At 64.9% G+C, this 23,633-nt stretch overlaps 1 protein-coding gene across 2 annotated transcripts in view; it reads left to right on the top strand.

The window, feature by feature from the left end:
* LOC140393989 (myosin-binding protein H-like) overlaps positions 1-22,468 on the top strand; it is a 242,394-nt gene extending 219,926 nt beyond the window's left edge. The window contains exons 11-12 of one of the 2 annotated variants that reach the window (XR_011935798.1): positions 19,040-19,112; positions 22,222-22,468. The gene's annotated coding sequence lies outside the window, so the exon portion shown is untranslated. The remainder of the gene's footprint in view (positions 1-19,039; positions 19,113-22,221) is intronic. The other variant, XM_072480715.1, reaches the window with a different exon arrangement.
* The last annotated feature ends 1,165 nt before the right edge of the window (positions 22,469-23,633 follow it).

The following is a 23,633-nucleotide window of genomic DNA, read 5'->3' as shown; positions in this document are numbered from 1 at the left end:
TCCCCCTCATCCCGCACTGCCCCCCTCACCCCACACTGCCCTCTCACCCAACACTGCCCCCTCAGCCAAGACTGCCCTCTCACCCCGCACTGCCTCCCTCACCCCGCACTACCCCCTCACCCAACACTGCCCCCTCACCCCGCACAGCACCCTCACATCGCACTGCCCCCCTCACCCCGCACTGCCACCTCACCCAACAGTGCCCCCTCACCCCGCACTGCCCCCTCACCCCGCACTGCCCCCTCAATGCCTCCTCACCCCGCACTACCCCCCTCACCCCGCACTGCCCCCTCACCCAACATTGCCCCCTCACCCAACATTGCCCCCTCACCCCGCACTGCCCCCCTCACCCCGCACTGCCCCCTCACCGAACACTGCCCCCTCACACAACACTGCCCCCTCACCCCGCACTGCCCCCCCACCCAACACTGCCCCCTCACCCCGCACTGACCCCGCACCCCGCACTGCCCCCGCACCCCGCACTGCCCCCTCACTGACCCCTCACCCCGCACTGCACCCCTCACCCCGCACTGCCCCCTCACACAACACTGCCCCCTCACCCTGCACTGCCCCCTCACCCTGCACTGCCCCCTCACCCTGCACTACCACCCTCACCCCGTACGTCCCCCCTCACCCAACACTGCCCCCTCGCCCTGCACTGCTCCCACACCCCACACTGCGTCCCTCACCCTGTACTGCCCCCTCACCCAACACTGCCCCCTCACCCCGCACTGCCCCTCTCACCCCGCACTGCCCCCTCACCCCGCACTGCCCCTCTCACCCCGCACTGCCCCCTCACCCCGCACTGCCCCCCTCACCCCGCACTGCCCCTCACACCCTGCACTGCCCCTTTCACCCCGCGCTGCCCCCTCACCCCGCAATGCCTCCTCATCCCGCACTGCCCCCTCACCCCGCACTGCCCCCTCACCCCGCACTGGCCCCTCACCCCGCACTGGCCCCTCACCCCGCACTATCCCCTCACCCCGCACTGCCCCCTCACCCCGCACTGCCCCCTCACCCAACACTGCCCCCCTCTCCCCGCACTGACCCCCTCACCCCTCACTGCCCCCTCACCCCGTACTGCCCCCTCACCCAACACTGACCCCTCTCCCCGCACTGACCCCCTCACGCCACAATGCCCCCTCACCCCGCACTGCCCCCTCACCTCGCACTGCCCCCCTCACCCCGCACTGCCCATTCACCCAACACTGCCCATTCACCCAACACTGCCCCCTCACCCAACACTGACCCCTCTCCCCGCACTGACCCCCTCACGCCACAATGCCCCCTCACCCCACACTTCCACCTCACCCCTCACTGCCCCCCTCACCCCGCACTGCCTTCTCACCCAACACATCCCCCTCACCCAACACAGCCGTTTCAGCCCGGACTTCCCCCTCATCCCGCACTGCCCCCTCACCCCACACTGCCCTCTCACCCAACACTGCCCCCTCAGCCAAGACTGCCCTCTCACCCCGCACTGCCTCCCTCACCCCGCACTACCCCCTCACCCAACACTGCCCCCTCACCCCGCACTGCCCCCTCATCCCGCACTGCCCCCTTACAGCGCACAGACTCCCTCACCCCGCACTACCCCCTCACCCAACACTGCCCCCTCACCCCGTACTGCCCCCTCACCCCACACTGCCTCCCTCACCCCGCACTGCCTCCTCACCCAACACTGCACCCTCACACCGCACTGCCCCCTCACCCCGCACTGCCTCGCTCACCCCGCATTGCCCCCTCACCCCACACTGCCCCCTCACCCCGCACAGCCCTCCTCACCCCGCACTGCCCCTCTCACCCTGCACTGCCCCCTCACCCCACACTGCCCCCTCACCCCGCACTGCCCCCTCACCCAACACTGCCCCCTCACTCCGCACTGCCACCCTCACCCCGCACTGCCACCCTCACCCCGCACTGCCACCTCACCCCGCACTGCCCCCTCACCCCGCACTGCTCCCTCACCCTGCACTGCCCCCTCACCCAAGACAGCCCTCTCACCCCGCACTGCCCCCTCACCCCGCAATGCCCCCTCATCCCGCACTGCCCCCACCCCGCACTGACCCCCTCACCCCGCACTGCCCCCTCACCCCGCACTGCCCCCTCACCCCGCACTGCGCCCTCACCCCGCACTGCCCTCCTCACCCCACACTGGTCCCTCACCCCACACTGCTCCCTCACCCCGCGCTGCTCCCACACACCGCACTGCCACCCTCACCCCGCATTTCCCCCTCACCCCGCACTGCCCCCCTCGCCCTGCACTGCCCTCTCACCCAAGACTGCCCTCTCACCACGCACTGCCCTCTCACCCCGCACTGCCCCCTCACCCAACACTGACCCCTCACCCAACACTGCCCCCCCACCCCACACTTCCCCCTCACCCCGCACTGCCCCCTTCACCCCGCACTGCCCTCTCAACCAACACTGCCCCCTCACTCTGCACTGCCCCCTCACCCCGCACTGCCACCGTCACCCCACACTGCCACCTCACCCCGCACTGCCCCCCTCACCCCGCACTGCCCATTCACCCAACACTGCTCCCTCACCATGCACTGCCCTCTCACCCCGCTCTGCCGCCCTCACCCCGCACTTCCACCTCACCCCTCACTTCCACCTCACCCCTCACTGCCCCCCTCACCCCGCACTGCCCTCTCATCCAACACAGCCCCCTCACCCAACACTGGCCCCTCACCCCGCACAGCACCCTCACATCGCACTGCCCCCCTCACCCCGCACTGCCACCTCACCCAACAGTACCCCCTCACCCCGCACTGCCCCCTCACCCCGCACTGCCCCCTCAATGCCCCCTCACCCCGCACTACCCCCCTCACCCCGCACTGCCCCCTCACCCAACATTGCCCCCTCACCCAACATTGCCCCCTCACCCCGCACTGCCCCCCTCACCCCGCACTGCCCCCTCACCGAACACTGCCCCCTCACACAACACTGCCCCCTCACCCCGCACTGCCCCCCCACCCAACACTGCCCCCTCACCCCGCACTGACCCCGCACCCCGCACTGCCCCCGCACCCCGCACTGCCCCCTCACTGACCCCTCACCCCGCACTGCACCCCTCACCCCGCACTGCCCCCTCACACAACACTGCCCCCTCACCCTGCACTGCCCCCTCACCCTGCACTGCCCCCTCACCCTGAACTACCACCCTCACCCCGTACGTCCCCCCTCACCCAACACTGCCCCCTCGCCCTGCACTGCTCCCCACACCCCACACTGCGTCCCTCACCCTGTACTGCCCCCTCACCCAACACTGCCCCCTCACCCCGCACTGCCCCTCTCACCCCGCACTGCCCCCTCACCCCGCACTGCCCCTCTCACCCCGCACTGCCCCCTCACCCAACACTGCCCCCTCACCCCGCACTGCCCCCTCACCCAACACTGCCCCCTCACCCCGCACTGCCCCCTCACCCAACACTACCCCCTCACCCCGCACTGCCCCCTCACCCCGCACTGCCCCCTCACTGCCCCCTCACCCCGCACTGCCCCCCTCACCCCGCACTGCCCCCTCACCCAACACTGCCCCCTCACCCCGCACTGCCCCCTCACCTCGCACTGCCCCCTCACACAACACTGCCCCCTCACCCTGCACTGCCCCCTCACCCTGCACTGCCCCCTCACCCTGCACTACCACCCTCACCCCGTACTTCCCCCCTCACCCAACACTGCCCCCTCGCCCTGCACTGCTCCCCACACCCCACACTGCGTCCCTCACCCTGTACTGCCCCCTTACTCAACACTGCCCCCTCACCCCGCACTGCCCCTCTCACCCCGCACTGCCCCCTCACTCAACACTGCCCCCTCACCCCGCACTGCCCCCTCACCCAACACTGCCCCCTCACCCAACACTGCCCCCTCACCCAACACTACCCTCTCACCCCGCACTGCCCCCTCACCCCGCACTGCCCCCTCACTGCCCCCTCACCCCGCACTGCCCCCCTCACCCCGCACTGCCCCCTCACCCAACACTGCCCCCTCACCCCGCACTGCCCCCTCACCCCGCACTGCCCCCTCACCCCGCACTGCCCCCTCACCTCGCACTGCCCCCCTCACCCCGCACTGCCCATTCACCCAACACTGCCCCCTCACCCCGCACTTCCACCTCACCCCTCACTGCCCCCCTCACGCCGCACTGCCGTCTCACCCAACACAGCCCCCTCACCCAACACAGCCGTTTCACACCGCACTTCCCCCTCATCCCGCACTGCCCCCCTCACCCCACACTGCCCTCTCACCCAACACTGCCCCCTCAGCCAAGACTGCCCTCTCACCCCGCACTGCCCCCTCACCACGCTCTGCCCCCTCACACCGCACTGCACCCTCATCCCGTACTGCCCTCTCACCCCGCACTGCCCCCTCACCCCGCACTGCCTCCCTCACCCCGCACTACCCCCTCACCCAACACTGCCCCCTCACCCTGCACTGCCCCCTCACCCCGCACTGCCCCCTCACAGCGCACGGACTCCCTCACCCCGCACTACCCCCTCACCCAACACTGCCCCCTCACCCCGTACTGCACCCTCACCCCACACTGCCTCCCTCACCCCGCACTGCCGCCTCACCCAACACTGCCCCCTCACACCGCACTGCCGCCTCACCCCGCACTGCCCCCTCCCCCTGCACTGCCACCCTCACCCCGCATTGCCCCCTCACCCCGCACTGCCCCCTCACCCCGCACTGCCCTCCTCATCCCACACTGCCCCCTCACCCAACACTGCCCACACACCCAACACTGCCGCCCTCACCCTGCACTGCCCCCTCACCCCGCACTGCCCCTCTCACCCTGCACTGCCCCCTCACCCCACATTGCCCCCTCACCCCGCACTGCCCCCTCACCCAACACTGCCCCCTCACACCGCACAGCCCCCTCACCCCGCACTGCCACCCTCACCCCGCATTGCCCCCTCACACCACACTGCCCCCTCACCCTGCACTGCCCCCTCACACCGCATTGCCCCCTCACCCCGCACTGCCCCCCTCACCCCGCACTGCCCCCTCACCCTGCACTGCCCCCTCACCCCGCACTGGCCCCCTCTTCCCGCTGCGCCTCTCTCTCCCCGCTGCTGCTCCTCTCTCCCCGTTGCTGCTCCTCTCTCGCCGCTGCTGCTCCTCTCTCCCCGCTGCTGCTCCCCTCTCCCCGCTGCTGCTCCTCTCTCCCCGCTGCTGCTCCTCTCTCCCCGTGCTGCTGCTCCTCTCTCCCCGCTGCTGCTCCTCTCTCCCCGTTGCTGCTCCTCTCTCCCCGCTGCTGCTCCCCTCTCCCCGCTGCTGCTCCTCTGTCCCTGCTGCTGCTCCTCTCTCCCCGCTGCTGCTCCTCTCTCCCCGCTGCTGCTCCTCTCTCCCCGCTGCTGCTCCTCTCTCCCCGCTGCTGCTCCTCTCTCCCCGCTGCTGCTCCTCTCCCCCCGCTGCTGCTCCTCTCTCCCTGCTGCTGCTGCTCCTGTCCCCCCGCTGCTGCTCCTCTCCCCCCGCGCCTGCTCCTCTCTCCCTGCTGCTGCTACTCCTCTCCCCCCGCTGCTGCTCCTCTCTCCCTGCTGCTGCTGCTCCTCTCTCCCCGCTGCTGCTCCTCTCTCCCCGCTGCAGCTCCCTTCTCCCCGCTGCTGCTCCTCTCTCCCCGTTGCTGCTCCTCTCTCCCCGCTGCTGCTCCTCTCTCCCCGCTGCTGCTCCTCTCTCCCCGCTGCTGCTCCTCTCTCCCCGCTGCTGCTCCTCTCTCCCCGCTGCTGCTCCTCTCTCCCCGTTGCTGCTCCTCTCTCCCCGTTGCTGCTCCTCTCTCCCCGCTGCTGCTCCTCTCTCCCCACTGCTGCTCCTCTCTCCCCGCTGCTGCTCTTCTCTCCCCGTTGCTGCTCCTCTCTCCCCGCTGCTGCTCCTCTCTCCCCGCTGCTGCTCCTCTCTCCCCACTGCTGCTCCTCTCTCCCCGCTGCTGCTCTTCTCTCCCCGTTGCTGCTCCTCTCTCCCCGCTGCTGCTCCTCTCTCCCCACTGCTGCTCCTCTCTCCCCGCTGCTGCTCTTCTCTCCCCGTTGCTGTTCCTCTCTCCCTGTTGCTGCTCCTCTCTCCCCGCTGCTGCTCGTCTCTCCCCGCTGCTGCTCCTCTCTCCCCGCTGCTGCTCCTCTCTCCCCGCTGCTGCTCGTCTCTCCCCGCTGCTGCTCCTCTCTCCCCGCTGCTGCTCGTCTCTCCCCGTTGCTGCTCCTCTCTCCCCGTTGCTGCTCCTCTCTCCCCGCTGCTGCTCTTCTCTCCCCGTTGCTGCTCCTCTCTCCCCGCTGCTGCTCCTCTCTCCCCGCTGCTGCTCCTCTCTCCCCGCTGCTGCTCCTCTCTCCCCGCTGCTGCTCCTCTCTCCCCGCTGCTGCTCCTCTCTCCCCGCTGCTGCTCCTCTCTCCCCGCTGCTGCTCCTCTCTCCCCGCTGCTGCTCCTCTCTCCCCGCTGCTGCTCCCGTCACCCCGCTGCTGCTCCTCTCTCCCCGCTGCTGCTCCTCTCTCCCCGCTGCTGCTCCTCTCTCCCCGCTGCTGCTCCTCTCTCCCCGCTGCTACTCCTCTCTCCCCGCTGCTGCTCCCTTCTCCCCGCTGCTGCTCCTCTCTCCCCGCTGCTGCTCCTTTCTCCCCGCTGCTACTCTTCTCTCCCCGCTGCTACTCCTCTCTCCCCGCTGCTGCTCCTCTCTCCCCGCTGCTACTCCTCTCTCCCCGCTGCTACTCCTCTCTCCCCGTTGCTACGCCTCTCTACCCGCTGCTGCTCCTCTCTCCCCACTGATGCTCCTCTCCCTCCGCTGCTGCTCCTCTCTCCCCGCTGCTGCTCCCCTCTCCCCGCTGCTGCTCCTCTCTCCCCACTGATGCTCCTCTCCCTCCGCTGCTGCTCCTCTCTCCCCGCTGCTGCTCCCCTCTCCCCGCTGCTGCTCCTCTCTCCCCGCTGCTGCTCCTCTCGCCCCGCTGCTGCTCCTCTCTCCCCGCTGCTGCTGCTCTCTCCCCGCTGCTGCTCCCCTCTCCCCGCTGCTGCTCCTCTCTCCCCGCTGCTGCTCCTCTCGCCCCGCTGCTGCTCCTCTCTCCCCGCTGCTGCTGCTCTCTCCCCGCTGCTGCTCCTCTCTCCCCGCTGCTGCTCCTCTCTCCCCGCTGCTGCTCCTCTCTCCCCGCTGCTGCTCCTCTCTCCCCGCTGCTGCTCCTCTCTCCCCGTTGCTGCTCCCCTCTCCCCGCTGCTACTCCTCTCCCCCGTTGCTTCTCCTCTCCCCCCGCTGCTGCTCCTCTCTCCCCGCTGCTGCTCCTCTCTCCCCGCTGCTGCTCCTCTCTCCCCGCTGCTGCTCCTCTCTACCCGCTGCTGCTCCTCTCTCCCCACTGATGCTCCTCTCGCCCCACTGCTGCTCCTCTCCCCCCGCTGCTGCTCTTCACTCCCCGATGCTGCTCCTCTCCCCCCGCTGCTGCTCCTCTCTCCCCGCTGCTGCTCCTCTCCCCCCGCTGCTGCTCTTCTCTCCCCGCTGCTGCTCCTCTCTTCCCGCTGCTGCTCCTCTCTCCCGGCTGCTGCTCCTCTCTCCCCGCTGCTGCTCCTCTCCCCGTGCTGCTGCTCCTCTCTCCGCGTTGCTGCTCCTCTCTCCCCGCTGCTGCTCCTCTCTCCCCGCTGCTGCTCCTCTCTCCCCGCTGCTGCTCCTCTCCCCCCGCTGCTGCCCCTCTTCCCCCCGCTACTGCTCCTCTCTCCCCACTGCTGCTCCTCTCTACCCGCTGCTGCTCCTCTCTCCCCGTGCTGCTGCTCCTCTCTCCCCGCTGCTGCTCCTCTCTCCCTGCTGCTGCTCCTCTCTCCCCGCTGCTGCTCCTCTCTCCCCGTGCTGCTGCTCTCCTCTGCCCGTGCCGCTCCTCTCTCCCCGCTGCTGCTCCTCTCTCCCCGCTGCTGCTCTCCTCTCCCCGTGCCGCTCCTCTCTCCCCGCTGCTGCTCCTCTCCCCCCGCTGCTGCTCCTCTCCCCCCGCTGATGCTCCTCTCCCTCAGCTGCTGCTCTCCTCTCCCCGTGCCGCTCCTCTCTCCCCGCTGCTGCTCCTCTCCCCCCGCTGCTGCTCCTCTCCCCCCACTGATGCTCCTCTCCCTCAGCTGCTGCTCCTCTCTCCCCGCTGCTGCTCCTCTCTCCCCGCTGCTGCTCCTCTCTCCCCGCTGCTGCTCCTCTCTCCCCGCTGCTGCTCTTCTCTCCCCGCTGCTGCTCTTCTCTCCCCGCTGCTACTCCTCTCCCCCCCGCTGCTGCTGTTCTCTCCCCGCTGCTGCTCTTCTCTCCCCGCTGCTACTCCTCTCCCTCCGATGCTTCTCCTCTCCTCCCGCTGCTGCTCCTCTCTCTCCGCTGCTGCTCCTCTCTCTCCGCTGCTGCTCCTCTCCCTCCGCTGCTTCTCCTCTCCTCCCGCTGCTGCTCCTCTCTCCCCATTGCTGCTCTTCTCTCCCCGCTGCTGCTCTTCTCTCCCCGCTGCTACTCCTCTCCCCCCCGCTGCTGCTGTTCTCTCCCCGCTGCTGCCCTTCTCTCTCCGCTGCTACTCCTCTCCCTCCGATGCTTCTCCTCTCCTCCCGCTGCTGCTCCTCTCTCTCCGCTGCTGCTCCTCTCTCTCCGCTGCTGCTCCTCTCCCTCCGCTGCTTCTCCTCTCCTCCCGCTGCTTCTCCTCTCCTCCCGCCGCTGCTCCTCTCTCCCCATTGCTGCTCCTCTCTCCCCGTTGCTGCTCCTCTCTCCCCGCTGCTGCTCCTCTCTCCCCGTTGCTGCTCCTCTCTCCCCGCTGCTGCTCCTCTCTCCCTGTTGCTGCTCCTCTCTCCCCGTGCTGCTGCTCCTCTCTCCCCGCTGCTGCTCCTCTCTCCCCGTTGCTGCTCCTCTCTCCCCGCTGCTGCTCCTCTCTCCCCGCTGCTGCTCCTCTCTCCCCGCTGCTGCTCCTCTCACCCCAGTGCTGCTCCTCTCTCCCCGCTGCTGCTCCTCTCTCCCCGTTGCTGCTCCTCTCTCCCCGCTGCTGCTCCTCTCTCCCCGCTGCTGCTTCTCTCTCCGCTGCTGCTCCTCTCTCCCCGCTGCTGCTCCTCTCTCCCCGTTGCTGCCCCTCTCTCCCAACTGCTGCTCCTCTCCCCCCGCTGCTACTCCTCTCCCCCCGCTGCTGCTCCTCTCTCCCTGCTGCTGCTCCTCTCTCCCCGCTGCTGCTCCTCTCTCCCCGTGCTGCTGCTCTCCTCTGCCCGTGCCGCTCCTCTCTCCCCGCTGCTGCTCCTCTCTCCCCGCTGCTGCTCTCCTCTCCCCGTGCCGCTCCTCTCTCCCCGCTGCTGCTCCTCTCCCCCCGCTGCTGCTCCTCTCCCCCCGCTGATGCTCCTCTCCCTCAGCTGCTGCTCTCCTCTCCCCGTGCCGCTCCTCTCTCCCCGCTGCTGCTCCTCTCCCCCCGCTGCTGCTCCTCTCCCCCCACTGATGCTCCTCTCCCTCAGCTGCTGCTCCTCTCTCCCCGCTGCTGCTCCTCTCTCCCCGCTGCTGCTCCTCTCACCCCGGTGCTGCTCCTCTCTCCCCGCTGCTGCTCCTCTCTCCCCGTTGCTGCTCCTCTCTCCCCGCTGCTGCTCCTCTCTCCCCGCTGCTGCTCCTCTCTCCCCGCTGCTGCTCCTCTCTCCCCGCTGCTGCTCCTCTCTCCCCGTTGCTGCCCCTCTCTCCCCGCTGCAGCTCCTCTCTCCCCGCTGCTGCTCTCCTCTCCCCGTGCCGCTCCTCTCTCCCCGCTGCTGCTCCTCTCCCCCCGCTGCTACTCCTCTCCCCCCAGCTGCCGCTCCTCTCTCCCCGCTGCTACTCCTCTACCCCGCTGCTGCCCCTCTTCCCCCCGCTACTGCTCCTCTCTCCCCGCTGCTGCTCCTCTCTACCCGCTGCTGCTCCTCTCTCCCCGTGCTGCTGCTCCTCTCTCCCCGCTGCTGCTCCTCTCTCCCCGTGCTGCTGCTCCTCTCTCCCCGCTGCCGCTCCTCTCTCCCCGCTGCAGCTCCTCTCTCCCCGCTGCTGCTCTCCTCTCCCCGTGCCGCTCCTCTCTCCCCGCTGCTGCTCCTCTCCCCCCGCTGCTGCTCCTCTCCCCCCGCTGCTGCTCCTCTCTCCCCGCTGCTGCTCCTCTCTCCCCGTGCTGCTGCTCCTCTCTCCCCGCTGCTGCTCCTCTCTCCCCGCTGCTGCTCCTCTCTCCCCGCTGATGCTCCTCTCCCTCAGCTGCTGCTCTTCTCTCCCCGCTGCTGCTCCTCTCTCCCCGCGGCTGCTCCTCTCTCCCCGCTGCTGCTCCTCTCTCCCCGCTGCTGCTCTTCTCTCCCCGCTGCTGCTCTTCTCTCCCCGCTGCTACTCCTCTCCCCCCCGCTGCTGCTGTTCTCTCCCCGCTACTGCTCCTCTCTCCCCGCTGCTGCTCCTCTCTACCCGCTGCTGCTCCTCTCTCCCCGTGCTGCTGCTCCTCTCTCCCCGCTGCTGCTCCTCTCTCCCCGTGCTGCTGCTCCTCTCTCCCCGCTGCCGCTCCTCTCTCCCCGCTGCAGCTCCTCTCTCCCCGCTGCTGCTCTCCTCTCCCCGTGCCGCTCCTCTCTCCCCGCTGCTGCTCCTCTCCCCCCGCTGCTGCTCCTCTCCCCCCGCTGCTGCTCCTCTCTCCCCGCTGCTGCTCCTCTCTCCCCGCTGCTGCTCCTCTCCCCCCGCTGCTGCTCCTCTCCCCCCGCTGCTGCTCTTCTCTCCCCGCTGCTGCTCCTCTCTCCCCGCGGCTGCTCCTCTCTCCCCGCTGCTGCTCCTCTCTCCCCGCTGCTGCTCTTCTCTCCCCGCTGCTGCTCTTCTCTCCCCGCTGCTACTCCTCTCCCCCCCGCTGCTGCTGTTCTCTCCCCGCTACTGCTCCTCTCTCTCCGCTGCTGCTCCTCTCTACCCGCTGCTGCTCCTCTCTCCCCGTGCTGCTGCTCCTCTCTCCCCGCTGCTGCTCCTCTCTCCCCGTGCTGCTGCTCCTCTCTCCCCGCTGCCGCTCCTCTCTCCCCGCTGCAGCTCCTCTCTCCCCGCTGCTGCTCTCCTCTCCCCGTGCCGCTCCTCTCTCCCCGCTGCTGCTCCTCTCCCCCCGCTGCTGCTCCTCTCCCCCCGCTGCTGCTCCTCTCTCCCCGCTGCTGCTCCTCTCTCCCCGTGCTGCTGCTCCTCTCTCCCCGTGCTGCTGCTCCTCTCTCCCCGCTGCTGCTCCTCTCTCCCCATTGCTGCTCCTCTCTCCCCGTTGCTGCTCCTCTCTCCCCGTTGCTGCTCCTCTCTCCGTGCTGCTGCTCCTCTCTCCCTGTTGCTGCTCCTCTCTCCCCGTGCTGCTGCTCCTCTCTCCCCGCTGCTGCTCCTCTCTCCCCGTTGCTGCTCCTCTCTCCCCGCTGCTGCTCCTCTCTCCCCGCTGCTGCTCCTCTCTCCCCGCTGCTGCTCCTCTCTCCCCGTTGCTGCTCCTCTCTCCCCGCTGCTGCTCCTCTCTCCCCGCTGCTGCTCCTCTCTCCCCGCTGCTGCTCCTCTCTCCCCGCTGCTGCTCCTCTCTCCCCGTTGCTGCCCCTCTCTCCCCGCTGCAGCTCCTCTCTCCCCGCTGCTGCTCTCCTCTCCCCGTGCCGCTCCTCTCTCCCCGCTGCTGCTCCTCTCCCCCCGCTGCTACTCCTCTCCCCCCGCTGCCGCTCCTCTCTCCCCGCTGCTACTCCTCTCCCCCCGCTGCTGCCCCTCTTCCCCCCGCTACTGCTCCTCTCTCCCCGCTGCTGCTCCTCTCTACCCGCTGCTGCTCCTCTCTCCCCGCTGCTGCTCCTCTCCCCCCGCTGCTGCTCCTCTCCCCCCGCTGCTGCTCTTCTCTCCCCGCTGCTGCTCCTCTCTCCCCGCGGCTGCTCCTCTCTCCCCGCTGCTGCTCCTCTCTCCCCGCTGCTGCTCTTCTCTCCCCGCTGCTGCTCTTCTCTCCCCGCTGCTACTCCTCTCCCCCCCGCTGCTGCTGTTCTCTCCCCGCTACTGCTCCTCTCTCCCCGCTGCTGCTCCTCTCTACCCGCTGCTGCTCCTCTCTCCCCGTGCTGCTGCTCCTCTCTCCCCGCTGCTGCTCCTCTCTCCCCGTGCTGCTGCTCCTCTCTCCCCGCTTCCGCTCCTCTCTCCCCGCTGCAGCTCCTCTCTCCCCGCTGCTGCTCTCCTCTCCCCGTGCCGCTCCTCTCTCCCCGCTGCTGCTCCTCTCCCCCCGCTGCTGCTCCTCTCCCCCCGCTGCTGCTCCTCTCTCCCCGCTGCTGCTCCTCTCTCCCCGTGCTGCTGCTCCTCTCTCCCCGTGCTGCTGCTCCTCTCTCCCCGCTGCTGCTCCTCTCTCCCCATTGCTGCTCCTCTCTCCCCGTTGCTGCTCCTCTCTCCCCGTTGCTGCTCCTCTCTCCGTGCTGCTGCTCCTCTCTCCCTGTTGCTGCTCCTCTCTCCCCGTGCTGCTGCTCCTCTCTCCCCGCTGCTGCTCCTCTCTCCCCGTTGCTGCTCCTCTCTCCCCGCTGCTGCTCCTCTCTCCCCGCTGCTGCTCCTCTCTCCCCGCTGCTGCTCATCTCTCCCCGTTGCTGCTCCTCTCTCCCCGCTGCTGCTCCTCTCTCCCCGCTGCTGCTCCTCTCTCCCCGCTGCTGCTCCTCTCTCCCCGCTGCTGCTCCTCTCTCCCCGTTGCTGCCCCTCTCTCCCCGCTGCAGCTCCTCTCTCCCCGCTGCTGCTCTCCTCTCCCCGTGCCGCTCCTCTCTCCCCGCTGCTGCTCCTCTCCCCCCGCTGCTACTCCTCTCCCCCCGCTGCTACTCCTCTCCCCCCGCTGCCGCTCCTCTCTCCCCGCTGCTACTCCTCTCCCCCCGCTGCTGCCCCTCTTCCCCCCGCTACTGCTCCTCTCTCCCCGCTGCTGCTCCTCTCTACCCGCTGCTGCTCCTCTCTCCCCGTGCTGCTGCTCCTCTCTCCCCGCTGCTGCTCCTCTCTCCCCGTGCTGCTGCTCCTCTCTCCCCGCTGCCGCTCCTCTCTCCCCGCTGCAGCTCCTCTCTCCCCGCTGCTGCTCTCCTCTCCCCGTGCCGCTCCTCTCTCCCCGCTGCTGCTCCTCTCCCCCCGCTGCTGCTCCTCTCCCCCCGCTGCTGCTCCTCTCTCCCCGCTGCTGCTCCTCTCTCCCCGTGCTGCTGCTCCTCTCTCCCCGCTGCTGCTCCTCTCTCCCCGCTGCTGCTCCTCTCTCCCCGCTGATGCTCCTCTCCCTCAGCTGCTGCTCTTCTCTCCCCGCTGCTGCTCCTCTCTCCCCGCGGCTGCTCCTCTCTCCCCGCTGCTGCTCCTCTCTCCCCGCTGCTGCTCTTCTCTCCCCGCTGCTGCTCTTCTCTCCCCGCTGCTACTCCTCTCCCCCCCGCTGCTGCTGTTCTCTCCCCGCTACTGCTCCTCTCTCCCCGCTGCTGCTCCTCTCTACCCGCTGCTGCTCCTCTCTCCCCGTGCTGCTGCTCCTCTCTCCCCGCTGCTGCTCCTCTCTCCCCGTGCTGCTGCTCCTCTCTCCCCGCTGCTGCTCCTCTCTCCCCGTGCTGCTGCTCCTCTCTCCCCGCTGCAGCTCCTCTCTCCCCGCTGCTGCTCTCCTCTCCCCGTGCCGCTCCTCTCTCCCCGCTGCTGCTCCTCTCCCCCCGCTGCTGCTCCTCTCCCCCCGCTGCTGCTCCTCTCTCCCCGCTGCTGCTCCTCTCTCCCCGCTGCTGCTCCTCTCCCCCCGCTGCTGCTCCTCTCCCCCCGCTGCTGCTCTTCTCTCCCCGCTGCTGCTCCTCTCTCCCCGCGGCTGCTCCTCTCTCCCCGCTGCTGCTCCTCTCTCCCCGCTGCTGCTCTTCTCTCCCCGCTGCTGCTCTTCTCTCCCCGCTGCTACTCCTCTCCCCCCGCTGCTGCTGTTCTCTCCCCGCTACTGCTCCTCTCTCCCCGCTGCTGCTCCTCTCTACCCGCTGCTGCTCCTCTCTCCCCGTGCTGCTGCTCCTCTCTCCCCGCTGCTGCTCCTCTCTCCCCGTGCTGCTGCTCCTCTCTCCCCGCTGCCGCTCCTCTCTCCCCGCTGCAGCTCCTCTCTCCCCGCTGCTGCTCTCCTCTCCCCGTGCCGCTCCTCTCTCCCCGCTGCTGCTCCTCTCCCCCCGCTGCTGCTCCTCTCCCCCCGCTGCTGCTCCTCTCTCCCCGCTGCTGCTCCTCTCTCCCCGTGCTGCTGCTCCTCTCTCCCCGTGCTGCTGCTCCTCTCTCCCCGCTGCTGCTCCTCTCTCCCCATTGCTGCTCCTCTCTCCCCATTGCTGCTCCTCTCTCCCCGTTGCTGCTCCTCTCTCCGTGCTGCTGCTCCTCTCTCCCTGTTGCTGCTCCTCTCTCCCCGTGCTGCTGCTCCTCTCTCCCCGCTGCTGCTCCTCTCTCCCCGTTGCTGCTCCTCTCTCCCCGCTGCTGCTCCTCTCTCCCCGCTGCTGCTCCTCTCTCCCCGCTGCTGCTCCTCTCTCCCCGTTGCTGCTCCTCTCTCCCCGCTGCTGCTCCTCTCTCCCCGCTGCTGCTCCTCTCTCCCCGCTGCTGCTCCTCTCTCCCCGCTGCTGCTCCTCTCTCCCCGTTGCTGCCCCTCTCTCCCCGCTGCAGCTCCTCTCTCCCCGCTGCTGCTCTCCTCTCCCCGTGCCGCTCCTCTCTCCCCGCTGCTGCTCCTCTCCCCCCGCTGCTACTCCTCTCCCCCCGCTGCCGCTCCTCTCTCCCCGCTGCTACTCCTCTCCCCCCGCTGCTGCCCCTCTTCCCCCCGCTACTGCTCCTCTCTCCCCGCTGCTGCTCCTCTCTACCCGCTGCTGCTCCTCTCTCCCCGCTGCTGCTCCTCTCCCCCCGCTGCTGCTCCTCTCCCCCCGCTGCTGCTCTTCTCTCCCCGCTGCTGCTCCTCTCTCCCCGCGGCTGCTCCTCTCTCCCCGCTGCTGCTCCTCTCTCCCCGCTGCTGCTCTTCTCTCCCCGCTGCTGCTCTTCTCTCCCCGCTGCTACTCCTCTCCCCCCCGCTGCTGCTGTTCTCTCCCCGCTACTGCTCCTCTCTCCCCGCTGCTGCTCCTCTCTACCCGCTGCTGCTCCTCTCTCCCCGTGCTGCTGCTCCTCTCTCCCCGCTGCTGCTCCTCTCTCCCCGTGCTGCTGCTCCTCTCTCCCCGCTGCCGCTCCTCTCTCCCCGCTGCAGCTCCTCTCTCCCCGCTGCTGCTCTCCTCTCCCCGTGCCGCTCCTCTCTCCCCGCTGCTGCTCCTCTCCCCCCGCTGCTGCTCCTCTCCCCCCGCTGCTGCTCCTCTCTCCCCGCTGCTGCTCCTCTCTTCCCGTGCTGCTGCTCCTCTCTCCCCGTGCTGCTGCTCCTCTCTCCCCGCTGCTGCTCCTCTCTCCCCATTGCTGCTCCTCTCTCCCCGTTGCTGCTCCTCTCTCCCCGTTGCTGCTCCTCTCTCCGTGCTGCTGCTCCTCTCTCCCTGTTGCTGCTCCTCTCTCCCCGTGCTGCTGCTCCTCTCTCCCCGCTGCTGCTCCTCTCTCCCCGTTGCTGCTCCTCTCTCCCCGCTGCTGCTCCTCTCTCCCCGCTGCTGCTCCTCTCTCCCCGCTGCTGCTCATCTCTCCCCGTTGCTGCTCCTCTCTCCCCGCTGCTGCTCCTCTCTCCCCGCTGCTGCTCCTCTCTCCCCGCTGCTGCTCCTCTCTCCCCGCTGCTGCTCCTCTCTCCCCGTTGCTGCCCCTCTCTCCCCGCTGCAGCTCCTCTCTCCCCGCTGCTGCTCTCCTCTCCCCGTGCCGCTCCTCTCTCCCCGCTGCTGCTCCTCTCCCCCCGCTGCTACTCCTCTCCCCCCGCTGCTACTCCTCTCCCCCCGCTGCCGCTCCTCTCTCCCCGCTGCTACTCCTCTCCCCCCGCTGCTGCCCCTCTTCCCCCCGCTACTGCTCCTCTCTCCCCGCTGCTGCTCCTCTCTACCCGCTGCTGCTCCTCTCTCCCCGTGCTGCTGCTCCTCTCTCCCCGCTGCTGCTCCTCTCTCCCCGTGCTGCTGCTCCTCTCTCCCCGCTGCCGCTCCTCTCTCCCCGCTGCAGCTCCTCTCTCCCCGCTGCTGCTCTCCTCTCCCCGTGCCGCTCCTCTCTCCCTGCTGCTGCTCCTCTCCCCCCGCTGCTGCTCCTCTCCCCCCGCTGCTGCTCCTCTCTCCCCGCTGCTGCTCCTCTCTCCCCGTGCTGCTGCTCCTCTCTCCCCGCTGCTGCTCCTCTCTCCCCGCTGCTGCTCCTCTCTCCCCGCTGATGCTCCTCTCCCTCAGCTGCTGCTCTTCTCTCCCCGCTGCTGCTCCTCTCTCCCCGCGGCTGCTCCTCTCTCCCCGCTGCTGCTCCTCTCTCCCCGCTGCTGCTCTTCTCTCCCCGCTGCTGCTCTTCTCTCCCCGCTGCTACTCCTCTCCCCCCCGCTGCTGCTGTTCTCTCCCCGCTACTGCTCCTCTCTCCCCGCTGCTGCTCCTCTCTACCCGCTGCTGCTCCTCTCTCCCCGTGCTGCTGCTCCTCTCTCCCCGCTGCTGCTCCTCTCTCCCCGTGCTGCTGCTCCTCTCTCCCCGCTGCCGCTCCTCTCTCCCCGCTGCAGCTCCTCTCTCCCCGCTGCTGCTCTCCTCTCCCCGTGCCGCTCCTCTCTCCCCGCTGCTGCTCCTCTCCCCCCGCTGCTGCTCCTCTCCCCCCGCTGCTGCTCCTCTCTCCCCGCTGCTGCTCCACTCTCCCCGTGCTGCTGCTCCTCTCTCCCCGTGCTGCTGCTCCTCTCTCCCCGCTGCTGCTCCTCTCTCCCCGTTGCTGCTCCTCTCTCCCCGTTGCTGCTCCTCTCTCCCCGTTGCTGCTCCTCTCTCCGTGCTGCTGCTCCTCTCTCCCTGTTGCTGCTCCTCTCTCCCCGTGCTGCTGCTCCTCTCTCCCCGCTGCTGCTCCTCTCTCCCCGTTGCTGCTCCTCTCTCCCCGCTGCTGCTCCTCTCTCCCCGCTGCTGCTCCTCTCTCCCCGCTGCTGCTCCTCTCACCCCGGTGCTGCTCCTCTCTCCCCGCTGCTGCTCCTCTCTCCCCGTTGCTGCTCCTCTCTCCCCGCTGCTGCTCCTCTCTCCCCGCTGCTGCTCCTCTCTCCCCGCTGCTGCTCCTCTCTCCCCGCTGCTGCTCCTCTCTCCCCGTTGCTGCCCCTCTCTCCCCGCTGCTGCTCCTCTCCCCCCGCTGCTACTCCTCTCCCCCCGCTGCCGCTCCTCTCTCCCCGCTGCTGCTCCTCTCTCCCCGCTACTGCTCTCCTCTCCCCGTGCCGCTCCTCTCTCCCCGCTGCTGCTCCTCTCCCCCCGCTGCTGCTCCTCTCCCCCCGCTGCTGCTCCTCTCTCCCCGCTGCTGCTCCTCTCTCCCCGTGCTGCTGCTCCTCTCTCCCCGCTGCTGCTCCTCTCTCCCCGCTGCTGCTCCTCTCTCCCCGCTGATGCTCCTCTCCCTCAGCTGCTGCTCTTCTCTCCCCGCTGCTGCTCCTCTCTCCCCGCTGCTGCTCCTCTCTCCCCGCTGCTGCTCCTCTCTCCCCGCTGCTGCTCTTCTCTCCCCGCTGCTGCTCTTCTCTCCCCGCTGCTACTCCTCTCCCCCCCGCTGCTGCTGTTCTCTCCCCGCTGCTGCTCTTCTCTCCCCGCTGCTACTCCTCTCCCTCCGATGCTTCTCCTCTCCTCCCGCTGCTGCTCCTCTCTCTCCGCTGCTGCTCCTCTCTCTCCGCTGCTGCTCCTCTCCCTCCGCTGCTTCTCCTCTCCTCCCGCTGCTGCTCCTCTCTCCCCATTGCTGCTCCTCTCTCCCCATTGCTGCTCCTCTCTCCGTGCTGCTGCTCCTCTCTCCCTGTTGCTGCTCCTCTCTCCCCGCTGCTGCTCCTCTCTCCCCGCTGCTGCTCCTCTCTCCCCGCAGCTGCTCCTCTCTCCCCGCAGCTGCTCCTCTCTCCCCGCAGCTGCTCCTCTCTCCCCGCAGCTGCTCCTCTCTCCCCGCTGCTGCTCCTCTCTCCCCGCTGCTGCTCCTCTCTCCCCGCTGCTGCTCCTCTCTCCCCGCTGCTGCTCCTCTCTCCCCGCTGCTGCTCCTCTCTCCCCGCTGCTGCTCCTCTCTCTCCGCTGCTGCTCCTCTCTCTCCGCTGCTGCTCCTCTCCCTTCGCTGCTTCTCCTCTCCTCCCGCTGCTGCTCCTCTCTCCCCATTGCTGCTCCTCTCTCCCCGCTGCTGCTCCTCTCTCCCCGCTGCTGCTCCTCTCTCCCCATTGCTGCTCCTCTCTCCCCGTTGCTGCTCCTCTCTCCATGTTGCTGCTCCTCTCTCCCTGTTGCTGCTCCTCTCTCCCCGCTGCTGCTCCTCTCTCCCCGCAGCTGCTCCTCTCTCCCCGCAGCTGCTCCTCTCTCCCCGCTGCTGCTCCTCTCTCATCGCTGCTGCTCCTCTCTCCCCGCTGCTGCTCCTCTCTCCCCGCTGCTGCTCCTCTCTCCCCGCTGCTGCTCCTCTCTCCCCGCTGCTGCTCCTCTCTCCCCGCTGCTGCTCCTCTCTCCCCACTGCTGCTCCTCTCTCCCCGCTGCTGCTCCTCTCCCCTCGCTGCTGCTCCTCTCCCCAAACCAATCAGCTGTTTCCTTTTAATAATAGCTAATTACTGCGGATGCTGGAATCTGAAATGAAAGAGAAAATGCTGGAAAATCTCAGCAGGTCTGGCAGCATCTGTAGGGAGAGAAAAGAGCTAAGGTTTCGAGTCCGAAGGCTCTTTGAAACCTCGATGAAACGTTAGCTCTTTTCTCTGCCTACAGATGCTGCCAAACCTGCTGAGATTTTCCAACATTTTCTCTTTCGTTTCAGCTGTTTTCTTTTACCCCACTTGACTTTCTTATTCTGATGTCTGGATTCAGTAAGGGCACACTGTACCTTTTGAGGTTTCCCCTGCTCTAGTAACTGTTTCTTCCCCAGGTCGGCTCTCTTTCCAGTTTTTGGTGTTGTATCTCTGATTCTAGTTGTGCTGCTCCTTTTGAGGTTTGGATGCACTAAGTGATTGGAATGCACTTAGGTCTCATTGTTGTGGTTGCTGTTTGTAAACATTGGGTTTAAGCACTTAGAGTCACTCATCCATGAAGGGAGATGAATGAATCATTGCAGCAGCTGTTTTGTGGGAGCTGTCAATCACAGCCCACTACTAAAAAAGGAATGATTGGCTTTCAGCTACTGGATCTGAGAGATTGAAACACAGGTCACAGCTGTTCTCCTTCCAGGAATGGACAGGTGGAGCTGCAAGGTGAGTATTATAGCAGTAATTCTTTCATTGCCTCTGTCTGGACTGCTTTCCAGCTTCCAGACAGGGGCCTCTTTTCTGGGGGGAGGGTGCAGGGGGCGGGGGGGGGGTGGGGGGGGGGGGGGTGCTGTGGAGGCTGGGCAGGTCTGTGAAGGGTCCTTTTAGTCAGGAAGTCCCTGTAGTGTTTTGATTTGATTTGATTTTGATTTTGTCACATGTACCGAAGTACAGTGGAAAATATTTTTCTTCGGCCAAGGGAACGTTCACAGTACATCCAGAGTGGACAAAAAAAAATAGTTTTAGGAGGTCAGAACGCGATAGGAAATAAAAGCAAAGGGCCTGGGGTAGAGAGCTCGTGGAGAGTCGCCAAGCTCTGGCGCCAGCTTGGTCTTGTTCTTTAGTTAGGGAATCTCTGTGAGTGGCGTGTTCCTTTAGCTAGGTGGTCGCTGTGGGGGGGAGGGGTTCCTTTAGTCAAAGGTCCTTCAGTTAGGGTGTCTGAGGGGTCTCCTTATTCATGGGGTCTCCGTATTAAGGGGGTCTATGAGGGGGAGGAGCTCCCTAGTTAGGGAGCCCTGGGAGTCATCCCCATACTTGGGGGAAGTGGGGCACCCAGGAAATCCAGGGGTGGGGGACTGCTTTATGGTGCAGGGGGAGGAGTGAGGGATTCTAATTCGGATGCTATTCCGCACACTCAAAATGGTGGTCCAATAGCAGGATTCCCTCAGGAATCCCTTGTATTCCTCACCATGCATCATTTTGCATTGGCAAGGGATTGCTACCCGATTTGCACTCCCAGGGGAAAGGTGAATTAGTTACCATTCTCTTCTGCGGGAGAACACAGGGCTGGATTCACCAGTTTTGAACCTAAGTGCGGAGGGTCTGTGGCATTTTACGTCAAAAACATTGGTGCCGATCATGCGACCGGTGAGGGGCTAGCAGCCGCGCCACGTAAAACTCCCGGCTCCCACAGCTGGAGAATGGCCGGGTCTGTGGCCGCGCACGGCAACAACTGCAGCGATTGCACTGGAAAGCATGGCGCCGGCCATGCACGCACCTGATCTGCCAGATAGTTCTCTTCTGGCCACCCCCACCAGTCCCCTCAGCCCTCGCGGAAGCTCCCCCTGCCAGTAGCACGGCTGCTGCTTGACTGTGGAGGGGCTGGACACAGTCCGCATTTGCCGCGCCTGGTTCCTGACCGCTGAGACCACACGTCAACCACGTGGTCCGGAACTCGACCAATCGGAGGTTGAGCATTGGGGAGCTAACGTCGTCTCAATGGAGTGCGGCGCACGACGCGACGATGCTATTTCAGAGGGGGTGGAGGATGACAAACCCTGCGTCACATCGGCGGTGCCCCCGATTTCAGCGTCAGAAGGGATTCTCAGCCCGATTGCCGATTACAAAATCAGCATCGGGGAATCCCGCCCACAGTCTCCAAAACAGAGAGTCTCACCCAATGGGTCGAATGGCTTCCTTCATCACAATCGAGAACAGTTTCTCCATATCTACTCTGACCAGACACCGCATGATTTAAAACAGTACGATCAAATCTCCTCTCAGCCTTCTCTTCTTCAAGGAGAACAGTTCCAACCTCACCAATTTGTCCTGATAACTAAAGTTCTTCATCCCTGGAACCATTCTCGTGAATCTTTTCTGCACTCTCTCCAAAGCCTTCACATTCATCCTAAAGTCCAGTGCCCAGAACAGTGACCAGGGAGAACCGGTGGATGTGGTTTATTTAGAATTTCAGAAGGCTTTTAACAGATCTCACATAGCAAGTTAATATGTAAAGTTAAAATGCATGAAATTACGGGTAGTGTCTTGAGATGGATAGAAAACTGATTAGCAGACAGGAAGCAAAAAGTTGGAATAAATGGGTTGTTTTCTGATTGGCAGGCAGTGACTAGTTCGGTGCCGCAGGAATCTGTGCTGGGACCCCAACTGTTCACATTATTTATTAATGATTTGGACGAGGGAACTAAATGTATTATCTCCAAATTTGCAGATGATACAAAGTTGGGTGGGAGGATAACCTGTGAGGAGGATGCAGAGATGCTTCAGTGGGATTTGGACAGGCTGAGTGAGTGGCCACATGCATGGCAGGTGAAGTATAATGTGGGGAAATGTGAGATTATCCGCTTCAGTAGCAAAAAATAGGAAGGCGATTATTATTTGAATGGCTTTAAATTGAGAGAGGGGAACACTCAGCGAGACCTTGGCATCATTCACTGAAAGTAAGCGCTCAGGTACAGCAGGCAGTAATGAAGGCAAATGGTGTGTTGGCCTTCATAGCGAGAATAGGAGAATAGGATCTGAATAAAGGAATAGAGATGTTTTACTGCAATTATGTGCAGTTTTGGTGTCCTTACCTGAGGAAGGATGTTCTTGCTATGGAGGGAGCCCAGTAAAGGTTTATCAGGCTGATTCCTGGGATGGCGAGACTGTTATATGAGGAGCGACTAAGTCGGTTAGGATTATATTCGGTGGAGTTTAGAAGAGTGAGAGGGGATCTCATAAAAATTTACAAAATTCTAACAGGATGAGACAGGGTAGATTCATGTTCCTGATGGTGGGAGATTGCAGATCTGGGCGTCATAGTTTGAGAATAAGGGGTAAACCTTTTGGGACTGAGGTGAGGAGAAATTTCTTCACCTAGAGAGTAGTGAATCTGTGGAATTCACTACCATAGAAAGTAGATGAGGCCAAAACGTTGTGTACTTTCAAGAAGGAATTAGATATCGCTCTTGGAGCTAAATGGATAAAGGGATATGGGGGAAGGCGGGATCAGGGTATTGAACTTGATGATCAGCCATGATCACAATGAATGGTGGAGCAGCCACGAAGGGCCGTATGGTCTCCTCCTGCTTCTACTTTCTATGTTTCTATGTAATTCTCCAGCTGAAGCTGGGGGATTGGTTTTAAAGAGACTCTACATGAGCATGCAATAAGCCTATTCTGACATTCTTGCACATTTCAACCCCACCAACATCACAGCCTGCAGCTTTAAGAGCAAAGTGTGTGCAACTTGACCTCTGTGTGTTTCAGTGGGCTCATTGTAAGATGCCATCTCAATATGTTTAGGTCTGACCTGTGTTTTTGTTTGTTATCACAGATGCGTTTAACGCCACCGCCTTCTTGCCTCGTAGACTTGAAGGACAGACTCCAGTTGTCCTGTGTGCTGAATTCAGCTGAAACTTAGTAACATTTATTGAGAGCTTTATGCATCCATGAACCCCATTGGGTATACCTTCCTTTGTACGTCTGTTCCTCTGAAATAATAATATTCTCAATCGTATATGACATTAGTAGAGGAGTGGCATTGAAACTTGGCACTGAGCAAATAAAAACTATCCACAGGTCTGGCCGTGTCATTATTTAACAGACAACTGCTCACAACACATATTTGGCCCTGGGTGGGCAGTGAAATAGGTGAGGCAACAGAAACTTGCATTTATACAGCAGCTTTAGCAAAGTAAAATTCTCTTAGGAATTTTACAGGAATGGCTTTCAAACAAGATTTTTGACACCGAGCTACATTAGTAAATATTAGTACAGACGGCCATAGGTTTGATTTTAAAGTGTCTCAAATGAAGAAAGAGAACAGGACTGTAGAGAGGTTTAGGAAGGGAATTCAAAAGTATAGGGGTGGGATTCTCTGTCCCGCCGCACCCATTTTCTTGTGTGACGCGCCCCCGCCGGCAGCGGGATCCTCCCTCCCTGCAGCCGGGCAATGGGATTTCCCATTGTGGGCACCTCCACACTGTTGGGATATCCGTGGGCGTAAGTGTGCTGCCGGCGAAACGGAGGATCCCACCAATGGAAAATCCAGCTGTCTTCAACATGGCTGCCAGTGATGGAAAACTGTAACTGGAGAAGTGCGGAGATGTCAGAGGGCGGAAGGGCTGCAGGAGGTTTTTTAAAAATGATTCATTCATCGTATGTGGGTGTCACTGGCTAGGGCAGCATTGTTGTCCATCCCTAATAGCTGTTGAGGAGGTGGTGAGGAGTGGCCTTCAGGAACCCCTGTGGTATATGTACACCCATTGTGCTGTTAGGGAGGGAGATAGGGTTAGGTAAGACAAAACAGGAAGTTGCAAACAAGAAGTGGGGAGTTTAAAATCAAGGCATTGTTGAGCAGGAAGCTAGTTTAGTTCAGTGATTATGGGGGTGATGGGTGACAGGACTTGGAACCATGGGCGGGATTCTCACCTACCCGGCAGGGCGGGCCGTACCAGCGCCGAGGAGTGGTGTGAACCACTCCAGCGCCGGGCCGCCCGGGAGGTGCGGAATCCTCTGCACCTTCAGGGGCTAGGCCGGCGGCGGCGGGGTTGGCGCCGTGCCAACCGGCGCCGAAGGGTCTCCGCTGGCTAGTGCGAGTTGGCGCATGCGCGGGAGCACCAACGTGTGCTGACGTCATTCCAGCACATGCGCAGGGGGGGTTCTTCTCCGCGCTGGCCATGGCGGTCCGTTACACCGGCCGACGCGGAGGAAAAGAGTGCCCCCCACGGTACAGACCCGCCCACA

This window comes from Scyliorhinus torazame, chromosome 17 (genome assembly GCF_047496885.1).
Source record: "Scyliorhinus torazame isolate Kashiwa2021f chromosome 17, sScyTor2.1, whole genome shotgun sequence".
Classification (NCBI taxonomy): Eukaryota; Metazoa; Chordata; class Chondrichthyes; order Carcharhiniformes; family Scyliorhinidae; genus Scyliorhinus; species Scyliorhinus torazame.
Note: the sequence above shows the minus strand (reverse complement) of the source record. Positions and strands in the feature narration are given on the sequence as shown.